The 26,040-nt window shown below is 43.1% G+C and overlaps 1 protein-coding gene across 2 annotated transcripts in view; it reads left to right on the forward strand.

Annotated features, from left to right (window-relative positions):
• Positions 1 to 26,040, forward strand: part of RBM20 (RNA binding motif protein 20) — a 186,343-nt gene that overhangs the window by 21,968 nt on the left and 138,335 nt on the right. The gene's annotated exons all lie outside the window — the stretch shown is intronic.

Genomic DNA, 26,040 nt, shown 5'->3' on the forward strand with positions numbered 1-26,040 from the left:
TTATAAAAATATGAAGATCATTGCACTCAGGAAAATGCCTGGTGACTTTCTGTCTTTAGGGCATGTTCATCACCAGGCTAAAATTAAAAGTGAAGTCAGGCCCTTCTTGAGTCTATTTTTAACTGAGTTTAGCATATGAACGTGAACGTGAAGTCTTTCTTTAGATCTCCCTTAACTCAATTACTTACTTATGCCAAGCATCCCGCCTGGCATTCCTGAGCCCTGCTGGGTCTACCTAGAGTGGGAGGCCCAAAGGGGACTTGGGGACAGCTAGCCATCCTCTGCTGTCTAAGTTTCTGTGTCTTCACCCATCGCAGCTTTACTTATTCTGGAAGGATAAGGAGGCTTGAGTCATTATACAAATATAATGATAATAGTGATAATAATAAGAATGACATGAGAGGAAAAACAATCAACCAACCAACCTATGGCAGCCCCTCATCGATTCATATTTTTCTAGGGGCTTCAACTTAGATGCAGTCACTTGGGAGGAAGGGGAGACCCCAGATGGCAGAGAAGATCCTGTCATTCAGGCAGAAAGTGCGAATGGCCCTTGGCTTACCGGGGAGACTTGGGACAACAGGTGGAGGGAGAGAGAGAAAAAAAAGGGAGCAAGTGTCATTCCTGTGCAGAGAGTTCCTGCTGAGTGACGAGAGTGCTGGGGAGAACTTGCAGAAACCCTCTTAAATTCCTCCTTTGAAATCTTTTTAATGTCTGCTCTTTGAGGACTATGAAGGGGGGGGGTGCGGGCAGAGCTGATCCTAACTCTTAAGATTCTTTCGCCTAAAGTTTCACTTGAAGGCAGGGACTGACAAAGGCTCTTTTTTGAACTTCTTAGGGCAGTTCCCTGTGGACCTTTTTTTGAGTAAGACGCTTTAGAAAAGTTAAAAAAAAAAAAAAAAAGCCAGTTTATCACGATAATGCCTGGCCCTTGTTTCGTGTTTTTGAAAAGTGTTTTTTAAAATGGTCATTTTGGGTGAGTATGTGTCAGTTGTGTCATTTTTCTGTGCATTTTCTCATGAATGAATATTCAGTTTGTGGTATCCTGAACCCTTTTAAGGTGTCATTTTTAAGCAGAGGAAAAACTTCCTTCTATTTTTTTGGGTATGACAGCAAAGCTGTTGTTGAGGATAAGCAGGAGATTAATTTAAAATGCCAATTACCTTTGCTAATCCACTGATGGTGAAGTTGTTTATGGCCAGAGAACTATGAAAATATTTCCAAATAGAGTCTGAGAGGGGAGAACAGGAAAGAGGTGTGTGTGGGGGTATGGGGTCATGGAGGCCCTTTTGGGGACTAGGAATGATATTTACACAACAAGCACCTTCCATAAACCACATCTTCTGTTAAAAGCAGTCAAAATGAAGTATGATGTGTTTATAGGCCACTACTCTCTGTCTGAAAAATCTCTTAGGGGTTTTTGCTTACAGTTCAATGAACCATTTACTTGCTTTAATGATCTTTTCAATAAAACTTTGAATTATATTATAATACTTTCAGGCTTAGAAGGTTTTCAATTCTGAAAACTCTGTACTTTCACTTGGTTGCTGTAAATTTTAAGGGAAGTGCTCTCTTAGCCAGACTGATATTTCTGGGCATGGCCAGTTAGTAAAGCAAGGAAGGGGTAGGGGCGGGGAAAGGTATGTGTTGCTGTCTGGCTTCTGGGTAAGGCAGTTGCTTGGGACTTGGAGAATGGACAAATCCCTGATAGACAGAATTGCTGAATTCAAAATAATAGGCTATTACTTTAAAACCATTCAATTTCATCCTAATTGGTTATTCAGATATTTTTCTCTTGGTTTTTGCCTGCTTTTTTCCTTAGTGAGTCTAATGATTCATCTCTTTGAAACCGTTTAATTTCACCGTGGTTGGTTGTTCCTGTTAAGGAGAACCTTTTTGTCTTGTTTTTTTCTTGCTTCAACCTGACCCCTGAGGGAATCTAAGCATTTCCCATTTTGGAGGTTCGGGGTAGATCCAAGAAATGGTCAAGATCACTGTTGTCCCTTTCTCAGGCACCATTGGGGGTTCCTTGGACCAGGTAGATAAGGAAGCAAGAATGTGGCCCTTCTTTAAATTGTCCACGGAGGGGAGATCCGAGCCTCAATTTCTCAGGACTAGACTATGTTTCTTTTAGACCAGCGTGCTGGTGTGTGGAAAGCCTCTGGCTTTGCTTCTTTCACTGTTACCATGATTTGTGGGATTGAGGTTAGGCTGGGATCCCCCACAGAGTTCTTCTCAGCTGGAGTTTCACTGTCAGGAGAGCCCTGCTAATTCCAGCTGCCAGCAGGGGCCTGCTTCTTCCTTGGCAAGAGGGAGCCCCCTAGGAGAACATTTAGATGTAATAGAAGCACCCCAGTTGCACATTTTCTTTTGAATGCTCATGGTTTGTGAAAATGTGGCTTATTCTCATAAATACCTTGACATGTTTCCCTTTCTCCAGGTGTCATTTATAACAGCACTCCTGTAACAATCTAAAGGGTAATTTTATTTTATTTTTAAAAAAAAATTATTTCTATTTATTTATTTATTTAACTTTTTTTTTTTTTTTTTTTTTTTTTTAGTTTATTTGACAGAGATCACAAGTAGGCAGAGAGGCAGGCAGGGAGAGAGGGGGAAAGGCTCCCTGCTGAGCAGAGAGCCTGATGTGGGGCTGGATCCCAGGACCCTGGGATCATGACCTGAGCTGAAGGCAGAGGCTTTAACCCACTGAACCACCCAGGCACCCCATATTTTATTTTTTATTTTAAATTGCAGTAGAGTTGACTAAAGGGAAATTTTGAAAGAAAGAATAATCACCAATAATCTCTTGGTTAGACTCCATAGTTTGCCCATTCTGTCTCCATTCTTTTTATGTTGGGTCATGTGCAGATATTTTGAAACATTACATGCAATGCATTATATTCTGTTTTTTTTTTCTCCTTAACAATGTATTGTAAAAATATTTTTTTTGCAGCTGCATCAACTTCATAATTTAATTCCATGACCATGCTTGATATCCACTAAACTGATATACCAGAATATATCTAATTATTCACCAACTGATGGACAATTGGATTCCCAATACTATAGTAATGGATATCTTCATGCACATAGCTTTGGAGTACTTTCCAGGAATGGGATTAGTAGGTCAAAGGGTATGAATAATTTTATTACTCTTGATATATTTGCCATATTGCTTTATAATAAAGTTGTGCCAGTTCACAAAGTTAGCAGTAAATTATGAGGGTGTGTGTTTCATTGTGAAGTTCATGATGGTTTCATCAGAGGATATGAGAAAGGCTTTGCTGCGGTTTGAATCCCAGCTTTGCTACTTGCCACCAGCTGTGTAAACCTGGACAAGTTCTGTCAATTTGCTGTGTCTCAGTGAACTTCTCTGTAAAATGGGGATAACTATTATCAGGAGTAATTTAGTTAATATTTGTATGGTGCCTAGAACAGTGCCTGGGCAAGTCTTACCCTGTGTGTTTGTTAAACAAACATATCTCTCTAGTTCAGGATTTAAAAAATAATAATTTAATAGCAGTGACTTCTTTTGTTAAAACACTATTTTTTACTTATATTAACAGCATTTCTAAGAAACTCCTTTTTAATGTCTTTTTTTTGAAAAGGTAAATTTTAAATGCTAATTTATCGAACAGATCAAATCTGGTGAGTTTATTCATATTATGTAGGAAGTTGTTAAGTTTTTAAAAGAGAGCCCTGTATCCCTTTAGGATGGGATCTGAAGGTCAGTAAGGGTTCATGGGCCTGGGGTGCTGACACAAGCAGCCTGGCATCTCTGAGAAATTGTGCTGGCTTAAATTAAATTAAGCTTTGGGGGCAAATGTGAGTATTTTAGGACCTGTATTTGAGGCTCTTCTTCCTCCCCGTTCAGTGACTGTTAGTGTAGAATCCTGGTTTTGAAGCTTGAGATGCTTTTTACCTGGGGAACAGCAGGGGTGCGGTGCTCATCCCTGTCCCTCCCTCCCCACCCCTCCCCCGCCCCCACCCCCACCCCCGCCACGCCCTGGGACCCTGGGGAGCCTGGACCCTTGAAGGCTGGCGGGAGCGTGGCAGAAGTGGCAGAACCTGTCCCGATATGGCTGGGTCAGCTTTCCTTTCCTTAATCTTGGTTGTTTATGCTGAGCTACCCAAAGAGTTTAACCCTTGCGTGTATTTCAAATTAGAAGCTGGAGAGGGGCGTCTGGCTGGTTCAGTCCGTAGGGTAGGCGACTCTTGATCTCAAGGTGGGAGTTTGAGCCCCACGTTGGACATGGATCCTACTTTAACACCCCCACCCCCACCCCCAACTACTAGAAGCCTGAGGAATTTCAGCGAGCCCGCGAAGGGGGCGGCTCCGCGTGCGCTCTCTGTCACCTGCACCAGGAGCCTGCGTCCCTGCTCTGCTGAGACCGCCTCTCCCAGCTGCCTCTCGCCCTGTCTCTCTGACTAGCGAGCTTTGGGGTGGGGGGGCTGGGGGGGTTGTGGTCGCAGGTCGAAAGCCCCCGGGACAGTGCGGGGCACCTTTGCCATCTCCCGATCTTCCCGCTAGCGCGCCAGGAGGTGTGTGCGCCGCCCGCTGGCTTCTGCCGCGTCCCCGAGTCTGTTCCGTGGACAGCTTCTGTCCCCTGCGTGAAAACTGTTCCGGGCCTGTGGGGTCCCAGTGACCCCTAGACGGATGGTCGTCTCTCCTGGAGTGGGAAAGCGCCAATGCTCCCAACATACTGGTAGGTACCCTGAACCCGGACCCTTTCACTTTGCCAAACAAGCCTAAGACCTGCCTGTTCTACCCAGCCCTGCAGAACCGAGTAGGAGAAACCCCTCAGGGTTCCACTCTCCAAAATCAGCTTCTTTTTCTAGATATAGATTAGTTTTCTCTTTCTTTCTAGTTTTAACTGCACTAAAACGTTCACTAGTGAATTCTGCTTTTTTCACTTAATATGATTTTACAAACATACATTCTGGTTGCATAAGATAGCCATTCCCCTGCTGGATATTAAGGTGGTTGGGTTTTTCTTTTTCCTCTTTAAAAAAAAAAAAACATAGTTCTACAATAAACATCTTTTTGCCCAAAGTGTTTTCCATATTAGGTTATAGTCTCATTATTGTAATTATTTGGGGCAAAGTGTGGGGATATTTTAAAGTCTATCATCTATTTTCAAATGACTTTCTAAAAGGTTAGTACCAATTTTCACTCCTGCTAGCTGTGCTTGAGTATACAGTGCACGCCAGCCTTCCCAGCACTGCTGAGAATGAGAGTTCAGGAGAGGGGCGCCTGGGTGGCTCAGTGGGTTAAGCCATTGCCTTCAGCTCAGGTCATGATCTCAGGGTCCTGGGATCGAGAGCAGCATTGGGGAGCTCAGCAGAGAGCCTGCTTCCCCCTCTCTCTGCCTGCCTCTCTGCCTACTTGTGATCTCTGTCTGTCAAATAAATAAATAAATAAATCTTAAAAAAAAAAATAAAGCCACTGGTCTACAAGTGTACTGCAAGGGCTGGGTTTATTAGTAAATGGGCTGTTTGGATGGTATTCACATTGAGTTGTTCATGGTCAGGTCTTACATTCTATAGAATCCATTCGAAAACCTGTAACTCTATCACTGTTCATTGTGTGCCTGACCTTTGTGTTGCTTGGGCTTTGCTTACAAAGTGAGCTCTTGAATCCAAGGCTGCTGGGTTTGCCCTACTACTTCTGGGTTAGAGCAGGATTCCAGTGTTCTTCAGTTTAAACAAGTACCGAGTGTCTCCTTGAAATTATTCTCAATTTCCAGCCCATTTCCAGATGATGGGCAGACTTGAATTACACAACCTGTAACTAGACATTTGTGTCCTGACTACATAAGCTCAATGATGTCTCTTAAATCTGTGTGGATTAATAGAAGTCCACTGGATTAATAGTGTTGAAGTCTTTTAATCCAAATAATTTTAATTGCATTCAGAAGCCTGCATATTAACAAGCTGGTAGTAAGAGTGATACTGCTTTAATCTTTGAGATAAAAATACATGGTTTGGTATTTTTGAGGATGTTGATGGACTGTATTTTTCAGATTTATTTTAGTTCATTTTCACTGTTGAAGATAATTTAATTATCTCAAATAATTGCTTTTAAATGCCTTAAAATGATATAAACCAGTAACTTTTGAATTCTCCCCCAGGCATAAAACATATGCCTGTTTTATATGGCAGGGTATGTGTGTGCTTGTGTGTGTGTGTGTGTGTGTGTGTGTGTATGTATGTACACTAGCTCTGTGTCCTTGCCTGTAGAGAATATAGGAGGATCTCATGTATTATCTTTTAGGAGCTTGCAACCAAGTTGAAGTGATAAGGCGAAGAAGGCTGAGCTACCTGACAAATGTTTCAAGACAGAATATAATTCTAGATTCACAGTGTGTTGCTGATTGAAGATGATGTTCGAAGGGCCGGCGCTGTGTGGTGCAGATGGTCTGAAAGGAGAAGATCTGTGGGGCCCCAGTGTTTGGGGAAGACATCCTGGAGGGATGGGGTTGGAGGGTCCTTGACGGAACAAGAGGTTTTGGGTGGGTGGAAGTGAAATTACTGAAGATATAGCCCAAGAAGCCTCCGGTGGGATAAAGGAGATGAGGCTGGTTAAGAAAGTAAGACTTTTATTGGCTTGTGATGGGTACAGGGTTAGATAGGATGGTGGGTCTAGGTTTGGGAGGAGCCCGTAGTCAAGAAGAGAGGCTGATCCTTGAAATCAACACCACATTGTCATCATCATCATCGACAGAATATTATTAGCAGCTAACCTTTGTTATGTGCTGACAACATGGTTCTAAGGGCCTTACATATAACTTGCTTAATTCTCAAACAACCTGATGAAACAGATAACTGATTTTATGTCCACTTTATAACAGAGGGATTGAGACATAAAGAAGCTAAGTAACTTCCAGCTGGCAGGAGGCAGCATTGGGGTCAGATAGACTGAATCAGGCAGCCCGGTGTCTTTCAGGGCCAGTGACCTTCACCATGAGAGCTCCTGGTGAGGCTGGCACGGTCTCCCTTGGGTTGTGGAGGAGCCCAGCCTTTCGAGTCCGAGAGGCCCAGACTCAGATTCTGGCTCTAGCACTTATTAGCTCTGATCTTGGAGGTTACTTCTGTAAACCTCGATTTCATTACTTAGGAAGGAGGGATAATGATGCTTCAGGGCTGTTGGAAGGATTAAATGAGATAACATACATATGTCACCCAGAGGAATGTCCTCCAGGAAGTGAGGACAAATGTACAGGAAATGATAGCTACTGGGGGCTTATTTTTCTCAAATATATCTTAGGCTCTGAAGAGGTCACTGAGAAGAAGAAGGAGAAGAAGGAGGGGGAGGGGCAAAGGGAGGGGGAATGGGGGTAAGAGATGATTCAGATAGAATCTACTTGATGCCACTTGCAATAATAATTAGCCAACCCAGATACCGGATGTGGAATTCCTTCTTCTGGAGCATTCCAGGAACGGACTGTGAATTCCAGATGTTGTTCTGCATTGCTCCAAGAACTGACTGCATCTTTCTTTGTCCTCCAAAACTTGGAGGGTAAAACCAGGACATTGCCATTGTACTGAAATGAAGCACAGGATCTGGCACCAGTTGTACATTCCAGGGGCTGAAATCAGGATCTGCTGAAATGGGTGTCCTCGCTCTGCCGTCTCCGTCTTCTGGTTGCCCCGACCACAGATAATCGCTCTGCATCTCAGAAAGAAAGAGATATTTGAAAGTAGTGTACTTAGTAACTGTCTATCAAGTAAAACAGGGCATGGGATAATTATAACCGAGACAGAGACATTTAAACAACACATTTAAGAGAAGAAAAAAAAAACCAGCAGGAGAAAAATTGTTCTAAGATGAAATGCTAATTAGAAATATCACTCTGCGGATGCCTGGGTGGCTCAGTTGGTTGGACGACTGCCTTCGGCGCAGGTCATGATTCTGGAGTCCCGGGATTGAGTCCCACATCTGGCTCCCAGCTCCATGGGGAGTCTGCTTCTCTCTCTGACCTTCTCCTTGCTCATGCTCTCTCTCACTGTCTCTCTCTCAAATAAATAAATAAAATCTTTACAAAAAAAAAAAAGAAATATCACTCTGAGAGTTCATGGAGAAACAGTATTTAGTGCTCCTTATGTTGGAGGACTTACACGGTTCACATAGCAGTTTTTTGTTTTTTTTTTTAAATAAATTTTATTTGTTTATTTGACACAGAGAGAGACAGAGAGAGCACAAGCAGGCAGAGTAGCAGGGAGAAGGAGATGGAGAGGGAGAAGCAGTCTCCCCGCCAAGCAAGGAGCCGGATATGGAGCTTGATCCCAGGACCCTGGGATTATGACGGGAGCCAAAGGCAGCTGCCCAACCAACTGAGCCACCCAGGTGCCCCCACATGGTAGTTTTTTTTCTCTCTCTATGGCATCCTGGGCTTGTAGAGTTTCTCTTAGCATTACGTCCTCCAAGAATCTCAAAACCATGGTGCAAATGTCTACAAAAAAGAACAATGTCCTTTTCTGATTTTCAGTTTTCTTGGTTGTGATGAACCTGTTTTGTTCTTATCTCTGTGTCCTTGGTATTATCCAACTTGGCTTCCTTGGAACCGCTGAATGTTCTTTGTTGCTCTTAATCCAATATTGGTTTTGAAATTTGGAGATGCAAGAAGCTATTGGGGAAAATAAAAGTTAAAAAAAAGGTCATGTGTCAGGGCGCCTGGGTGGCTGTTCAGTTTAAAGTCTAACTCTTGATTTTGGCTCAGGTTGTCATCTCAGGGTTGTGAGATTGAGCCCCATGTTGGGCTCTGTGCTGGGGCCCAAGGCCTGCCTAAGATTGTCTCTCTCTCTCTCCCTCTTCCTCTGCCCCTCCCTGCCTCCCTCTCTTAAAAAAAGGTGGTATGTCTGAATATATGAAAATTTTTTATCAAAATTGATAAATTGCTGTAGAATTTTTTAAAAAAGAGTTTATTTATTTATTTGACAGACAGAGATCACAAGTAGGCGGAGAGGCAGGCAGAGAGAGAGGTAGGGAAGCAGGCTCTCCGCTGAGCAAGAGCCCAATGTGGAGCTCTATCCCAGGACCCTGGGATCATGACCCGAGCCAAAGGCATAGGCTTCACCCACTGAGCCACCCAGACGCCCCTTGCTGTAGAATTTTTAAGTTTTCAAATAAGGCAAGAATCAGATTACTACTTGTGTACCTATTTGGTGCTAGGTGGTATTTTGGAAAGCTTGGAGTGTTACCTCTTGTTAAATTTTATAAATTTTCTTCCTTTCTTCCCCTTCTTCTTTTTAGAAATCTCTTTGTTTGTTTATTTGAAAATAATTTTTATACCCAACATGGGGCTGGAACTCATGACTCAAGATCAAGAGTCGCATGCTTTCATGGTGCCCCTTATAAATTTTCTAAAAGGTATTTTTAGAATGGGGCTCTTAAATAGTTGGGCCTCTGTTTTATGTTGCTGGCCTTCATGTCTTGGATGTCTGTCCAAAGGTAATGAGGTCGATCTGGCTGGTATAGTAATGCCTTTCTAAATTGTTTTGCCATATCCTCCTGAGCTCACTGCTTCCGAGCCTAACCTACAGAATACTTCATTCCTACTTCATTAAACTAAGAGAGGTATGTATTGAACACCTACTATGTGCTAGAAGCTCTCATAGGTCCTGAGTGATAAACAGAGCAGGTGTGGTCCTTACAGGAGAGCCTATAGTCTAGTGAAGAAAACAGACATAAACCAAAAAAAAAAAAAAAAAAAAAGACATAAACCAAAAAACAAACCATACAGATAACTATGAAAGCATAAATTGAGATAAATAATATGAAGGAAAGAAATGATTTCTTCAATCAGATTCCTATGGAAATCTAAACAAAGAGCGAAGATTAAAAATGATAATGCAAAAAAAAATGTACAGGTGTCAAGGCCTTTAAACACATTATGTTGCCATTAATTGGCCTTGAGGGTGTCACTAAATGGAATTCTGTTTCAAGACATGTTTGAGCCCATGGCCATTCCAAGACCATGAACAGTGAATCTTCTCATAATCTGGTTTGCTTTAGTTAAAACAGTCTCGAACCCATGGCAGTGTCACTGGGGTACAGACCTCCAGGTTCAGAGCCATCATGGAATACGTCTGATTGACGTTGACTTGTTGACTATGAATTCTCCATTATTGTTCATTTCTGACAAGATGCAGTTTGATTCTGGAGAGCATCCTTGGGTGTACGAGGCCAGAGCGATCTTGATTCTGTTGCTAAGCCCTTCTGTCAGTGAGCTTGTCTTCCCTGAGACTAGGAGAGGCAGCATATGAAGGGTTGAGCTTGATAACCTTAAGGAGATTGTTTTTTAGGATCAAGTTTTATTTTTCAAGACATGCACAGTAGAAAAACGCTCCAGTAGAATCAGTTTATACTTAAGACATGACATTTTTATGGTGTGATACAGTAGGAGCACTAGGCTGGAGTCTGAAAGTTCCAGGCTCTGCAAGACCAGGTGCGTGGACTGGATTCTTGGAATGATGTGGTTTATTCTCATTGAGACCCAGAGTGCAGGTGAGAGTTCCTACTCTACTGCAATCCTTGCTCAGAGACAAGGAGGCTCTGTAGTGGGTCAGCGTGCAGGTTCTGGGTTTAAAACAAGAATATTCCACAAGGTAGCCTTGTGCCGCTGGGCAGGAAACTTGTCTTTCTTGAGCCTCAGTTTTTGCATCTATGAAATGAAAATTCCATTTCTCTCCTATTACACTTCCAGAGTTGGAACAAGGAGGAAGGGCCTTTGAAAGGTTTGGCACCATGCCTAGCACTTAGTAAATGCCCAGTAAATGTTCAAGGTCACTTTGTTTTCCTTATCAATCATTATCATGGCTTCTGTTCTAGTGGTCTTTCAGTTGGGCATGTCGCGTGAGCCCCTCCATCTTGGAATCCTGCCTGGGGTGCCTGCTTCAGCGGGTCACTTAGGAAGTCAGGTATAACTATGGTGGGGGTGAGGGGTTAGGACTGGCAAGTGGAAGCTGAAGGCGGGACGTCTCCCTGTCTGCAGCTTGGTTGTTTTTTGCGAGTGGGTTTGGCTGAGGCTGGAAGGCAGGTCCGTCTTCCTCCAGCCCGTACGGACTGAGGCACATGCAGACACACCATCCGTCCAGGCAGACAAGCCCAGCCCGCAGATGGTCCCTTTGGTGGCTGTCATTCACAGTTCCTGCCATCTCATGCCAGAGGCGGTCGGAGGGCATCTCCTCTCGATTTCATCTCAACACGGACCCTGCCCCCCGTCAGCTGCCTTGTTTGAAATTGTCAGACAAGGGCACCATAGGACAGCACCGTTCTTAAAAACAGTGATCCAGAGTGATTACAAACAATAAAATCCAGAAACTGTGAGTGGTGTGTGGGAGCCGGGCACCTGTTGTCACGCAGGCTGCCCTGGGGGAGGGCAATTAGTGTGTTTGGCAAAACCACTGGAATGTTCTTGGTGGGGGCGGAAGCTGGGGAGTGGGTAGTGGGTTTGCTCCCGGGGTGTGTTGCCTCCTTCCCAGCAGATGAGCCTGAAAGAATTTCTCGAGGGAGGAGGGATGGCACCAGCCAGGGAAGGCCCGGAGGTCTGTTTTCCTGTCCAAATGGTCCATTCATAAAATGCCTCCTCTTCCTTCTCCAGATGGCATCGGCCACTGCCCAGTTTTTCCCCACCTCAGGGGTTCATTCCTTTCGAAGGGGGGGGAGGAGTGCTGCCCGCTGCAAGTGGGGTAGGAGCCTCCGTTCTCTAAGTGCCGTCTCTTTTACTACCCCACTGGCGGGCTGTGATAGATGGCCTTGGCCTCACTGGGTCGTGCGTTCAGCTGTGAGCGGACATCTGCCAAGAGCGTCTGGCCAGCAGCAGGACTGACACACAGTCAGTAACCGGCCTGGGCTCTGATGCTCTGTCCCAAGGTGGCTGTCACAGCAACGACTCACCTAGGTCCAGGAGCTGTGGGCACTTGGGGGAGGGTTGATGCCTCCCCACCATGGCTCAGCGTGAAGGGCCCATTTCCCTTTGTCCCAGCGTGGCCCGCTTAGACTGGGGCCGATCAGTAAGGCTGGGGGGAGAGGCGGGTTCTGGAGCGACAGTTTGCCCAGCAGCTACACACAAGGGAGAGCTGCACCCCAACCTTTTCTCTCTGCTCCTCCCCTGTACTTCCCACCACCAGTCCCCTTTGCTTTTTTCTTTTCACGTCTTTCACGTCTTTCTGTGTCTCTGATTCTCCCTCCAAATCCTGGCATAATTGTAGATGTGATTTGTTAAAAGTCATGATCAGTCTTGACTCCGTGTGCCCTGTGTCTGTCTGAGGGCCGTTGCTTGGTGGGAGGGAAGCACGGGACCTGGCAGTTCCTCACTGACCATGTAGGGATAGCCCTGGAGTGAATGCAGAAGGGATGCCTCTGCTGAAGGCATTTCACTCCCTTGTCAGGGCTGCTCGAAGAGCTGGTGACAGAACTGGCCCCGCACCCCGGAACACAGGAACACCGGAACACACAATCTCCCTTCACTGTCTGCCCCGAACCCCTGCCCTCCCCCGCTGATGCTGGCAAGGAACTCTCTGTCCACCTCCGTCTTACTGTTGGATTCGGCTTCCAGAGGCCACAGGGAGAGACTCAGGGGTCTGCATTCATCGTTTTATTGAGTGTTTTGTATTTAAGGTTGGGGATCCCCAAGCTTCGCTGTATTTTTAAAGACAGTGCTCATTAAAACAAGGAATGCTCTGTGCTAATCCTGTCTGCCTTTGGGTCACTTGCGTGAAGTATCAGTGTGGTTGAAATTATTTCCATGGTGACCCTGGAGGAGTATAAGGACAAACTTTGGACGCTGATGTTGGCTCCACTAGCCGCAGGATCAGACTCGGGAGCTCATCACGATGCTGTAGTAACTTTTTATTTTGAAATAAATTGGCTGACGAAAATTCGCAAAAAAGCACAGAGCTCCTGTATACTTTCCACCCGTGTATGAACATCTTACTTACATAACCATGATACCTTTATCAAAAACAAGAAAGGAGGGGCGCCTGGGTGGCTCAGTGGGTTAAGCCTCTGCCTTCGGCTCAGGTCATGATCTCAGGGTCCTGGGATCAAGCCCCGCATCAGGCTCTCTGCTCAGCGGGGAGCCTGCTGCCCTCTCTCCCTCTGCCTGTCTCTCTGCCTGCTTGTGATCTCTCTCTCTCAGTCAAATAAATAAATAAAATCTTAAACAACAACAAAAACAACAACAACAAACCAAGAAAGGAATATGGGTGCAATACTAGTAACCAAATTATAGATGCTCTGCACCCCTCCCCCTGAATTTAGCAGTTTCCCACTAATGCTGTTTTCTATTCCAAGATGTAGTCCAGGATCCTACCTGGCATCTAACTGTCGTGTCTCCAGTGCGTGACAATGTTTCCCCTTGTCTTTCATGACCTCCATGCTTTTTGGAAGAGCCCTGGCCATTCACTTTTGTAAACAAGGATCAGCCCGCTTTTTCAGTCAAGGGCCGGGTAGTACATATTTTCAACTCCTCAGGCCACGCGGTCTCTGTGGGAGCTCTTCAGCTTTGCTGTCTAGCACAAAAACTGCCCAAGATGATACGTAAATGAATGAGTATGGCTGTGCCCCATCGTAACTTCATTTTTGAAAATAAGCAAAGGTCCGGATTTGGCAGCAGTTTGCCAGCCCTTGTTGGAAAAAGATCCTAGATGTGAGTTTGTCTCGTGTGTTCTCATGATTAGGTGGAGGTTTTGCATTTTTAGGTAAGAATCCCACAGAGAGGATGTGCATTACTTAGTCACTTGGTTGAGGTGGTGTTTACTGTAAAGTTAAAAGGCACTTTTTTCCTTCCTATGTAATCAAGTATATGTCAGGGGAGATCCCGTAAGATGATGCAAATGCCCTGTTTTTCCTCAGACCCTCAATTGCTAATTTCAGCACCCCTCGCTGGAGCTTACTTGCAACAGTTATGACTAGAGTGTTCTAATGGCGAATTTCTGTTCTACTCAGTTCTATATTTATTAATTGGAATTCTTCTGTAAGGAAGAGCTGTTCCTTTTCCCCCATGAATGCATTCATCAATTATTTATATCCGTATGGACTCATGGATTTTTTTTTTATTATTATGATGATGACAATTTTTAAAACGGTTGCCAAAACTCATCTCTTTTGGACTTTTTAAAATTTTTTTAAGATTTTATTTATCTGATAGACACAGCGAGAGAAGGAACACAAGCAGGGGGAGCGGGAGAGGGAGAAACAGGCTTCCCGCTTAGCAGAGAGCCTGATGTGGGGTTTGAACCCAGGACGCTGGGATCATGACCCGAGCCGAAGGCAGATGCTTAACAACTGAGCCACCCACCCAGGTGCCTCTCTTTTGGACTTCTTGGCCACCCTCTTGATTTCATAGTTGGCTTTATTCTTACAACTCTGTGGGCGTCCGGTAGCCTCAGACCCAATAGGTCTGCATCCCATTAACTTGTTAATGGCAGAAGGGCATTTTATTTTTCAGCCAAAGCCCTGGCCAACCTTACACTCCCAGCGTACCACACAGCTGGTGACTTGCAGTGGGAGGTCAGCCTTAGGGCGACGGGCCAGTTGGGAGCCGGTAATTGGTTTCCATTAATCTTCTGGGTGGAAGAGGAGTTTGTAGTATTTTCTGGTTCATTCTAGGTCAGGTTTAAATTGTGAGTGTGGTCGAGGTTATGAGTTCTCCCTTCCCTCTGGTTCTTTAAGAGCTTTCTTTTTATTCTACTTGTTGAGAAACTTTATTTAAAGATGGAAAGCCTTGCTTAGGCGCAGAGTTTAAAGTAAATAGTGTTTCATTGCATTTGTAGGCACGTTCCTAGATTAAAGTAAAATGTTAGTTTAAATGGCTCAATTAGAAAACCAAACAGATTTCCAAGAGAGAAGCCATATGATTTACTCTTAAGCATACAATGAATATGCTGAGTCAGCTTTCTAAAGTAGGAGAATTTTCTGTTATTCCCTATAATTAAAATTATTCCTTTAAGGGACCATATGGGAGTTTAGGTGAATAGCCACTGAGTATGGCTCTTCCATTTTTGTTAGCCTTGTAAATGCTTTAGAAAATATTCTTAGGGCTCTTTGGTCAATGATGACAGGAGGAAGAGAGAAAAATCAAGGCATGTTCTGAGACTATGAACAGGGTTGTGTTCCTGACTTCAAAAGATTTTTTATCTACTTAGTGTTTGGAGAAAGGGTGAAGTAAACTCACTTGGCTTTAAAAAAAATCCACAGAGGGGCGCCTGGGTGGCTCAGTGGGTTAAAGCCTCTGCCTTTGGCTCCAGTCGTAATCTCGGGGGCCTGGGATCGAGTCCTGTGTCGGGCTCTCTGCTCAGCGGGGAGCCTGCTTCCTCCTCTCTCTCTCTCTGCCTGCCTCTCTGCCTACCTGTGATCTCTGTCTGTCAAATAAATAAATAAAACCTTTAAAAAAATCCATAGAAAGATTTCTCCTACAGTGTCAGTTAAGGAAAAAACAGAAGGAAAAGAATTATCATTTGCCCAAGACATGGTTACAGTTAAAAGGAAAAAAAGGAAAGAAAAAGAAGAAGAAAGAAAGGAAGAAAGAAAGGAAAGAAAGGAGGGAGGGAGGTAGGGAGGGAGGAAGGAAGAAACTGGGAACTTCTGATCTTGTCATGGTACAGAATTCACTAGAACTGAACCTCATTACCCACAGCGTAATTTCTCCCTTCCTAAGGGTAGAAGTGTGTGTGCTATGGAGTCCTGTGGAAGTCAGGCAGGTTCCAACTAGTAATGGAGAAGTGGCATCCGAAACTTTGGTATGCTATTTCTTTCTTCCTTTTTTATTTTATTTAAAAATTTTATTTATTCATTTGTCAGAGGGAGAGATCACAAGTAGGCAGAGAGGCAGGCAGAGAGAGAGGGGGAAGCAGGCTCCCCACTGAGCAGAGAGCCCGATGTGGGGCTTGATCCCAGGACCCTAGATCATGACCTGAGCCATGATCAGCTGGCCTAACCCACTGAGCCACCCAGGCGCTCCTGGTATGCTATTTCTACATAATTTGTTCATCTTACCTAATCGTAGAATTGTGTGAAAAGCTGAGATATTAATACTTTTTGTGTAATTTGCAAAAAGGAATCGTAGACTTTTTCTTTGTGTGTTTATTTCACTATCTGTGAAGCAGTCTAATAAGCTGTTTCAGTCGGATATAGATCTCTTGGAGCTCAGGACCACCGAAACCATCACTTGCAAAAAGTAACCATGAAGGAGACAATAGAGCTCTTGGTGGGACATCTGATGATTGTGGTAGATCCCGGCATCTTGAGAAGTGAGTAGTCTGGCAGAAGCTCTAGCCTGGGTTCCCAGATCTGCTTCTCCGACGGAGCCTGAAATGAAGTGGCAACTTCCTTTGTGAAATGTTTGGTCATTGGTCAGGGTGCCTGGATGGCTGAGTCGGTTGGGTGTCTGGCTCTTGGTTTTGGCTCAGGTCATGATCTCTGGGTGGTGGGGTCAGCCCCCACCCCCAGCTTCCTGCTCAGCGGGAGGTCTACTTGAGATTCTCTTTCCCCATCCCTCTGTCCCTGCCGCGCATCCTGCATGGGTGTGCTCCCTCTTTCTCTCTCTCTGAAATAAATGATAGATAGAAAGATAAAATCTTAAAAAAAAAAAAAAAGGATAGTCATTGATAGAAGGGGTGACTGGATCAGCAGTTGGCCTGGGAGAGACATCGCGTGGGCTTTTCCTGGAAGCGCAGCCCTTTCACACGTGACCTTACGGCTTCGTTGCCGTCCTGTCCTTGGCGGGCCCGTCAAAAAGAAGTTATTTCGAAAGCCTGTTGCTGATTGTACATTTCATGCCATCAACTGCTGCACGTGTTTCTTGTAGCTGCTGGAGGGCTCTGTGATAAGAGTGGAAACTCAGGCACTGCCCTTCAGAGAGGTGGGTGATCTATTTTCGACTTGGAGACGGGTGACAAACCTGTCTTCTGTCAGGTCAAACGCGCAGGGACTTTCTTGTTTTCTGTCCTCTGTTGACAGCTGTGTCTGTGCTCAGAATGGTCATCGGGTAGCTGAAAGATAGCTGTGGCATTTAAACACCTAGATAGGAGGGAGGGCTGGAATGTATTTTTCTTTGCTATTTTGGTTAGCGAGTCCCTAGTAGTCCACGGTGAGAGGTGAAGAGGAGGGGCCTCTGGGAGGGCAGGCAGGAAGAGACGCCAGCGTCAGGTTTGGCAGGGATCGGGGGAGAGACATTTCCAGCATTGGTGAGTTTAGTGCCTGGAAGGGAATGGCTGGAAGGGAAATGGAAAATAAACGTAGAATTTGCAGTGGCCTGGGTGGGGCAAGACGTGGAGGTAGGATGGAGGTAGTGAGATAAGGCAGAACGATTTTTTTTTTTTTTGCATGCCGCATAGAGCATAAATGACAACTCTTGCATCGAAAATTGCACTTATATATACACAACACATAATGTGAGAGTTTGTTAAAACACAGTGTGCTATGGTGGTGACAGTGGTCTTCAGTGCTCTGCTGTCCTTAACAGGAATGTGCATGTTGTTTCTCTGGGAACCGTTTTAAATGCACACTGAATTCCCAGCATCATGTGTCTCCATTTATTAACCTGGAGCCTTGACAAGTTCTTTACTATCCTCATCCGCAAAATGGAGTCAGGTTGGCCTGCCTGTCTCACAGGACTGTTACGAGGGTCCAGGTTACAGTGTTATACAATGTGGCCAGGACTCTAGATATTTTGTAAAACCTGTGATAGGAACTGGGAGGGGGGGAGGGGAGGGTCTCACATCCAGACCTTGCTTCCCTCTATTTATTTATAATAGCTAATGGTTCTTTCTCTCACCCCTCCTTTATTAATAGTCACAGTTTCCTTTGAGATTCTGATGGAAGTATGGGTCTCCTACACACACACCCCCCCCCCACAAATTTAGCATAGAATATCAGGGATTTACAGTCTGAAGCCTAGCTATGAATTGCTGATTTGAAGATGGTTTTCTTTTATGGAAATTCCAGTTGGATTTGAGAGAACTAGATTTTTACAGATGCCTGACATTTGGAATTTTCTGTTTGTATGGATTTTTCTAGATCATTTATTTTTCCAGTGGAAGAAAGCATTATGTGTATCCCAATTTAAGCTCATTGTTTTTCTAGTATGGCCCTGGTTTAGCTGCAGATAGTGAGATTGTGAACTCGTGTAAAGGAAGACCGTGAATTTAACAAAAGGAAAATCTGAGTGAGTCATAGGGTACTGAAAGTAGTAGGATATTAAAAATACATAAACTAAAGGCATTCAAATCATGTTTCCTTTTCCAACCTCAAAAATGTCGTAGGTATCCAGAAGGCTCACACTTTTTTAGTGATAAGCCTGATCAGTGTGATTTAAATCATCCATGATATATTTATAGCTGAATGATTAAGTTGGATGATATGACAAAACACTTAAATCGTATTTATGGTCATTGATGGTTTTACGCATTATTAGAGAGGAGCATAGTTTACACCAAATTAAAGGGAGACATCTGATCCAGACATCAGTTCAGTAATTTCATGGGAAAAAATAAACCTAAATGAGCAAAAAATGTTGTGGTATTAACTCCAATATGATGGTATTACAAGTTTCCCCAGTTAATTAGTAACACATATTGTAGAACAAATGTTTGAAACAGAAATCTCATGTTTTTGTATAACAGGAAGAGCCCTGTACTGAGAGTTGAGCTGGGAGTCAGCCCTGTCCCCCCATTGCTGTGTGACGTTGGGCAGATTGCTGCACCACTCTGGAGCTGTGCCTTGCAAGGAATGAGACTGCATCTCTCTTGAGGGAGAGATTTCTTGGAGTGCTAACATTTTGTGACTTAAATCTAATTGTGTGATGGCTGCTTTTGAAAAAAAAAAAGTTTCATCAACATTAACGTACATACAGAAAAGTGGCCAAATTGTACAGGCAAATCTCAGTGAATTTTTACCCTTCCGAAGAGTCTTGGATTAAGAAATAAAATGTTATCAGTATTCTAGAAGGCCCTGCATGTTGTCTCTAGTTCTTGAGGGCTACTCCTAAATGGAAGAGGGGGGAGAGAGAGGGAGGGAGAAGGAAAGAGAGAGAGCATGAGAGAGAGGGGGAGAAAGAAGGAGAGAAGGGGAGGGTGAGAGAGAGAGAGAGGGAGAAGGATGTGGAGAGAGAGGGGGAGGTAGGAATGGAGAAGAAGAGGGAGAGGGAGAGAAAACGGGGGGGGGGGGGGGGAGGGAGAGATGGAGATGGAGAAGGCAAGGGAGAGACTGGGGAGAGACCAAGGTGTTAGTTTTTAGGAATCTGGAAGTCTAACATTAAAAATCAAAAGCTTTATTCACTGGGAACCCCATTATTTCGGTCCAGCTTGCCACTATTTTAAAATCCAAATAGCTCAGGAAATTGGAAGTTTTTAAGCAAACATTTGGCAATAGAATCTTCCCTGGAAGAAGGGGCAGCTGTTTGTAGTCTTTACTTATTATCCCTTATCACGTGACCGTCAGGCCTCCTCGGTGCTATGAGAAGGTACAGCCTGGTCCCTCAGGGGTGTAATGTACAACACAGGTGTCACGCTTCTTCTTGAACTTGAATAGGTGCTAAATTCCAAAACAAATCTGGCCACAAGGACTTTAGATAAGGAACTGTGGATTTAAGCTGCAGCATAATTGTTTATAAGAAGTGAACATTGGGGCGCCTGGGTGACTCAGTCGTTAAGCATCTGCCTTGGGCTCAGGTCATGATCCCAGGGTCCTGGGATGAGATCGAGACCCGCATCATCGGGCTCCCTGCTCAGCAGGAAGCCTGCTTCTCCCTCTCCCACTCCCCCTGCTTGTGTTCCCATTCTCTCTGTCTCTTTGTCAAATAAAAAATAAATAAATAAATAATCTTAAAAAAAAAAAAGAGTGGACACTTCACCTTTTTTATTGCTTAGACTTACATGACTTTTATCTCAAGAGTAAAGCAAATGTAGTTCTGGTTAACTGTCTGGTACATTATTAGACATTTCTCTTCCAACACTACATTTTTTCCAAATAACTTTTATTTTGGAATAATTCGAGGTTGAGTAAAAGTAAAAAGTTGCAAAGAAATTGTACAGTGTTCTCCTAACAGCTTTCACCCAACTTCCCTTAATGTTAACAGCTTGTATACGAACATTTGTCAAAACTTAAGAAATTAACGTTGGTATAATACTACTGGCTAAGTCATAGGCATGTTCACATTTCCCTAGTTTACACACTGATGTCTTTTTTCTGTACTGGGATCCCATGTGACACACAGTTGTCATGTCCCCTTTAGTCTCACTCTGTGACAGTTTCTCCATCTTTTTTTATTTTTCACAAGCTTGCTAGTTTTGAAGCATACTGGACAGGTATTTCATAGAATGTCTGAGGCATTTGCTTGCTTGCTTATATTTTTTGTTTGTAAGCTTTTTTTGTAAGTTTGTAAAACTAAACTTTCTATTGAAATCACTGTAGATTCACAGGCAGTAGTACGAGGTAACAGAGAGAGAGGTCCTGTGTACGCTTTATCCACTTCCTCCCAAGACTGACATCTTCAAAACTATAGTCCTGTGCACAACCAGGTCATTGACCTTGACACAATCAAGATACTGGACATCTTCATCACCACGAGACTCTGTCATCTAGCCCAGCTCTTGCAGTCTCTTGGTTCAGTGCGTGTTGGCTGAGGTCTCCCGGGCTCAGGCTCTGCTTCAGGGACGACAAGGATGGGCAACAGAGGCAAACCTGTCCTCATGGAGCTTAGCTTCCAGGAGATAGGCGTGGACCAAAAAACCCATGCAGCTAAGAAGGTTGAAGAAAAATAAAGCAGACTAAAGACTCAGAGAGCAAGAAATCCAGAACACCAGCTGCTTTTTTTTTTTTTTTTAAGTTTTATTTGTTTATTTGTTTGACACAGAGAGAGACACACACACACAGTGAGAGAGGGACCTCAAGCTGGGTGGTAGTGGGAGAGAGGGAAGCAGGCTTCTCGCTGAGCAGGGAGCCTGATGTGGGGTTTGATCCCAAGACCCTGGGATCCTGACCTGAGCACAAGGCAGATGCTTAATGACTGAGCAACTCAGGGAGCCCCAGAATATTAGCTTCTTTTTTTTTTTTTTTTAAAGATTTTATTTATTTATTTGACAGAGATCACAAGTAGGCAGAGAGAGAGAGAGAGAGAGAGAGAGAGAGAGGAGGAAGCAGGCTCCCTGCTGAGCAGAGAGCCCGATGCAGAGCTCCATCCCAGGACCTGAGATCATGACCCGAGCCAAAGGCAGAGGCTTTAACCCACTGAGCCACCCAGGCGCCCCTAGAATATTCGCTTCTTTTGGCAATCTTGAGCCTTGGTCGTATGGGACCAGTCTTCCCTCCCAGCAAGGTGGTGTGGGGTTGGGGGGTGGGCAGTGGTGGGGTGGGGGTAAGGAGCTTTAAGGGGTAATTGCTTAATCTGTGTTTTGCACTGGTCATGTACAACTATTTAACATCCTGTTTGTTGGAAATCCATGGTGGTTTTCTGCCCTGTTAGTGGGTATTTAAATCTGGCGAGTTTTTTGTTTTGTTTTGTTTTTTAAGATTTATTTATTTATTTGACAGTGAGAGAGGAAACACAAGCTGGGGGAGTGGGAGAGGGAGAAGCAGGCTTCCCGCTAAGCAGGGAGCCCTATGCAGGGCTTGATCCCAGGACCCTGGGATCATGCCCTGAGCCAAAGGCAGATGCATAACAACTGAGCCACCCAGGCACCCCTGGCGAGTTTGTTCTAAGTAAAACTGCATTGAGAGCCTTGCTCAATGAGTGGCTTCTCATTCCACACTATAGGGTAGGGCCAGACAGTGATGGCATTTTGTGAATTTGTTATTGTTATTCTTTTCAATAAACTCTGCACCCAACATGGGGCTCAAACTCAGGATTCCAAGATTAAAAATCGCCTGCTCTACCGACAGCCAGCAGGAGCCTCAGCATTTTGTGAATTTGTGACAACAGATGTAGTGTATACACCGAGATAGAAATGGTGTTTCTATTTCTCGGTATTCTTGGTATCATCAAGAAGCTGTGACATAATCAAAGGGAGGGGGAGGCTAGGGATTGCAAATATTTAGAATGGGTTTTTCATCTCTTTGTCAAATCATGTCACTCATACAATAGATTTTGTCATTTCAAGTGCTTCCGGAGGATGGGTATTAAAAATTACTTAAATAGGGCTTTCAGATGACTATATTGAATGGTGGCAATTATTTTAAAACCCTGGAAATGAGTAATTTCAAATGAACAGCCATGGCCATTTTTTTCTTGTGGCAAAATACATATAATCATTTTTAAGCTTACAATTCAGTGACATTAAATACATTTACAGTGTTGTGTCGCTAGCTGTCCACATTGTTTCCTTAACTTTTTTGTCTTGGAATTGGCAATGACTTCTTTGATATGCCACCAAAAGCACAAGCAACAAGAGACAAATGAATAAACTGGGCTTCATAAGAACTAAAAACTTGTGCACATTAAAGGACATGATCGAGGAGTGAGGAGACAGCCCACAGGATGGGAGAAAATACATGCAAATCATATATCTGATAAAGAATTTTCAAGTAGAAACTCTGTACCCATTACGAAGTAACTTCCAATTTCTCCTTTCCCCAGGAGGCCCTGGTAACCTCCAGTCTACTTTCTGCCTCTGTGAATTTGCCTAATTTAGGTATCTCATATAAATGGGATCATAACGTAGTTGAACTTTTTGTGTCTGGTGTATTTCACTTAGGATAATGTTTTCAAAATTCATCCATATTTTAGCGTGTTTCAGAGTTTACCCCATTCGATGGCTGAGAATTTTCCAGTGTATGTATTTTGTTTGTCCACATGGTGGACGCATGGATTGTTTCTACCTGTTGGTTATTGTGAATAATGCTTCCATGAACATTGATATGAAAGGATCAGTTTCCATTCTTTTAGGTGTGTACCTGGGAGTGGAATTGCTGCATCCTATGATAATACTATGTTTAATTCTATGTTCAGCTTTTTGAGGTACTGCCAAACCAGTTTCTACAGAGGCTGTACCATTTTACATTCCCACCAGCAAGGAACATATCCTCAAAAATATTCATTAGTATTGTTATTTTTAAAGATTTTGTTTTTAAGTAATCTCTACACCCAAGGTAGGGCTTGAACTCACAACCCATGTGTGAGTTGCATGCCCTACTGATGGAGCCAGCCAGATGCCCCCCAAATACTTGTTATTTTTGTTTGTTTGTTTTTAAAGATTTTATTCATATATTTGAGAGAGAGTGAGCAAGAAAGAGAGCACAAGCCAGGGCAAAGGTAGAGGGAAAAGTAGACTGTAGTGAGTGGTGTTACTTCGGTATGGGTTTGACTTGCATTACTCTAGTAACTAACGGTGTTGAGCATCTTTTCATATGTTTATTGGCCACTACATATTCTCTGGAGAAATATTTACTCAAGTCTTTTGTCCTTTACTTATCTTTTGAATTGAGTTGTTTGTTTTTTGTTACTGAATTGTAGGATTTCTTTATATATTCTGGATATAAATTCTTTATCAGATATATGATTTGCATGTATTTTCTCCCATCCTGTGGGCTGTCTCCTCACTCCTTGATCATGTCCTTCAATGTGCACAAGTTTTTAATTCTTATGAAGTCCAGTTTATTCATTTGTCTCTTGTTGCTTGTGCTTTTGGTGGCATATCAAAGAAGTCATTGCCAATTCCAAAGTCATGATATTTTCTTCTATGTTTTCTCCTAAGAGGTTTGTAATTGGGGTGCCTGGGTGGCTCAGTTGGTTGAGTGTCTCACTCTTGGTTTTGGCTCAGGTCATGATCTTGGGGTCCTGGGATAGAGCCCCATGTTAGCTCAGCACTCCACGTGGACGTGGAGTCTGCTTGGGATTCTTTCCCTCCCCCTGCTCCTGTGTTCTTTCTCTCTCAAATAAGTAAATGAATAAAATCTTTAAAAAAAAAAAAAAGAGGTTTGTAGTTTAGCTCTTTGATCCGTTTTGAGTTTTTTTAAATATATATATATATATATATTTGTATAGGGTAAGGGTCCAATATTATTCTTTTACATGTGGAGATCCAGTTTTCCCAGCACTGTTTATTGGAAAAGTTGGCCCTTTCCCCATATAAATGAGGTTTCTTCCCTGGACTGTATTTCATTCCATTGGCCTATATTTCTAATTTTATTCTAGTACCACACTGTTTGGATGACTTTAGCTTTGTGGTAAGATTTAAATCAGAAAGTGTGAGTCTCCCAATTTTATTCTTCTTTTTAAAGATTATTCAGGATCTGTTGAATTTTAGGATGGATTTTTCTATTTCTGCCAAAAATTTCATTGAGATTTTGATAGGGATAGGATTGAATCTTTAGATCACTTTGGGTAGTACTGATAACAATATTATTAGGTGTTCCAATCCATGTATATGGAATGTTTTTCCATTCATTGATGTGTTCTTTAATATTTTTCAGCAATGTTTTGTAGTTTTCAATGTATAAGTCTTTCATCTTCTCTTTTTGATGATGCTATTGTAAATGAAATTGTTTCATGATTCCCTTTATGCTTTGTTCATTGCAGAGTGCATAGAAAGTCAGCTGATTTCTGTGTTAATTTTGTACCTTGCAATTTTATTGATTTGTCAATTGGCTCTAATAGGTTTTTTGGGAGTGTGGAATTTTTAGGGTTTTCAGCATATTATATCATTCCATCTGCACACAGAACTACTTTTACTTCTTCCTTTCCAATCTGAGTACCTTTTGTTTCTTTTTCTTGCCTAATTGTTCAGACTAAAACTTCAGTACTGTCTTAGATAGAAATGGTGAAAATGGGCGTCTGTCTTGATCCTGACCTCAGGGGAAAAGCTTTCAGTCTTTCACCATTGAGAATGGTGTTAGCTGTGAGTTTTTCACAAATGCTTTGCATTTTTTTTTTTTTTTAAGATTTTATTTATCTGACAGGGAGAAATCACAAGTAGGCAGAGAGAGAAGGGGAAGCAGGCTCCCTGCTGAGCAGAGAGTCCTATGAAGTTCTCTCATCTAAGCAGAGAGCCTGATGAAGGGTTTGATTCTAGGACCCTGAGATCATGACCTGAGCCGAAGGCAGAGGCTTAACCCCTTGAGACACACAAGCACCCCACAAATGCTTTACTTTAATAAAAGTTCCCTTCTTGTCCTAATTTACTGAGTGTTTTTATCATGTTGAATTTTGTCTGATCCTTCTGCATCAATTGAGATGACCATGTGTTTTTTCCCCCCTTTATTCTGTTAATATGGTGTATTACAATGATTGATTTTTGTATGGTGAACCATATTTGCATTCTGGAAATAAATTCTATTTGGTCATGGTATATAAGTCCTTTAAATTGCAACTGAATTTAGTTTACTAGCATTTTATTGAAAATTTTATATCAACATTAATAAGGAATATTGGTTTTTAGTTTCCTTTACCTATAGTGTCTTTTACTGACTTTGGTGTCAGGGTTATGCTAGCCTCAGAATGAGTTAGGACTGTTACATTTCATCAATTTTCTGGTAGCAGTTTGAGAAAGAATGATGTTAATATTTCAAATGTTTGATAGAATCCACCAGTGAAGTCTTTTGGTCCTGGGATTTTCCTTATTGGGAGGTTTTTGATTAATGACTCAATCCCCTTACTTGTTACAGGTTTTCTTAGATTTTTCAATTTCTTCATGGGTCAGTTTTGGCAAATTATGTGTTTCTAGGTATTTGTCTATCTCAGTTATGGCTGTTTTTAAACTGAACTGTTGGCAAATTGGCTACTTCTTTCTTTCTTATTTTTAAGATTTTATTTACTTATGTTTGCTAGAGAGAGTGAGGGAGGGAGAGCATGAGCGCTGGGAGGGGGTGGTGGGGCGAGGCAGAAGGAGAAGCGACTCCCCACTGAGCAGAGAGCCTGATGCGGGACTCGATCACGCGACCCTGAGATCATGACCTGAACCAAAGGTAGACACTCAACTAACTGAGCCACTGAGGTGCCCCACTTACTTCTTTCTGTTTTATTGAATTACTTTCTTGCCTAACAGTGAAACTCTCATTTTAAATGGTGTGTTATTTCTTTACAAAGTAAAGTACCAAGGAAT

Source organism: Mustela erminea, chromosome 14 (assembly GCF_009829155.1).
Source record: "Mustela erminea isolate mMusErm1 chromosome 14, mMusErm1.Pri, whole genome shotgun sequence".
Lineage (NCBI taxonomy): Eukaryota > Metazoa > Chordata > Mammalia > Carnivora > Mustelidae > Mustela > Mustela erminea.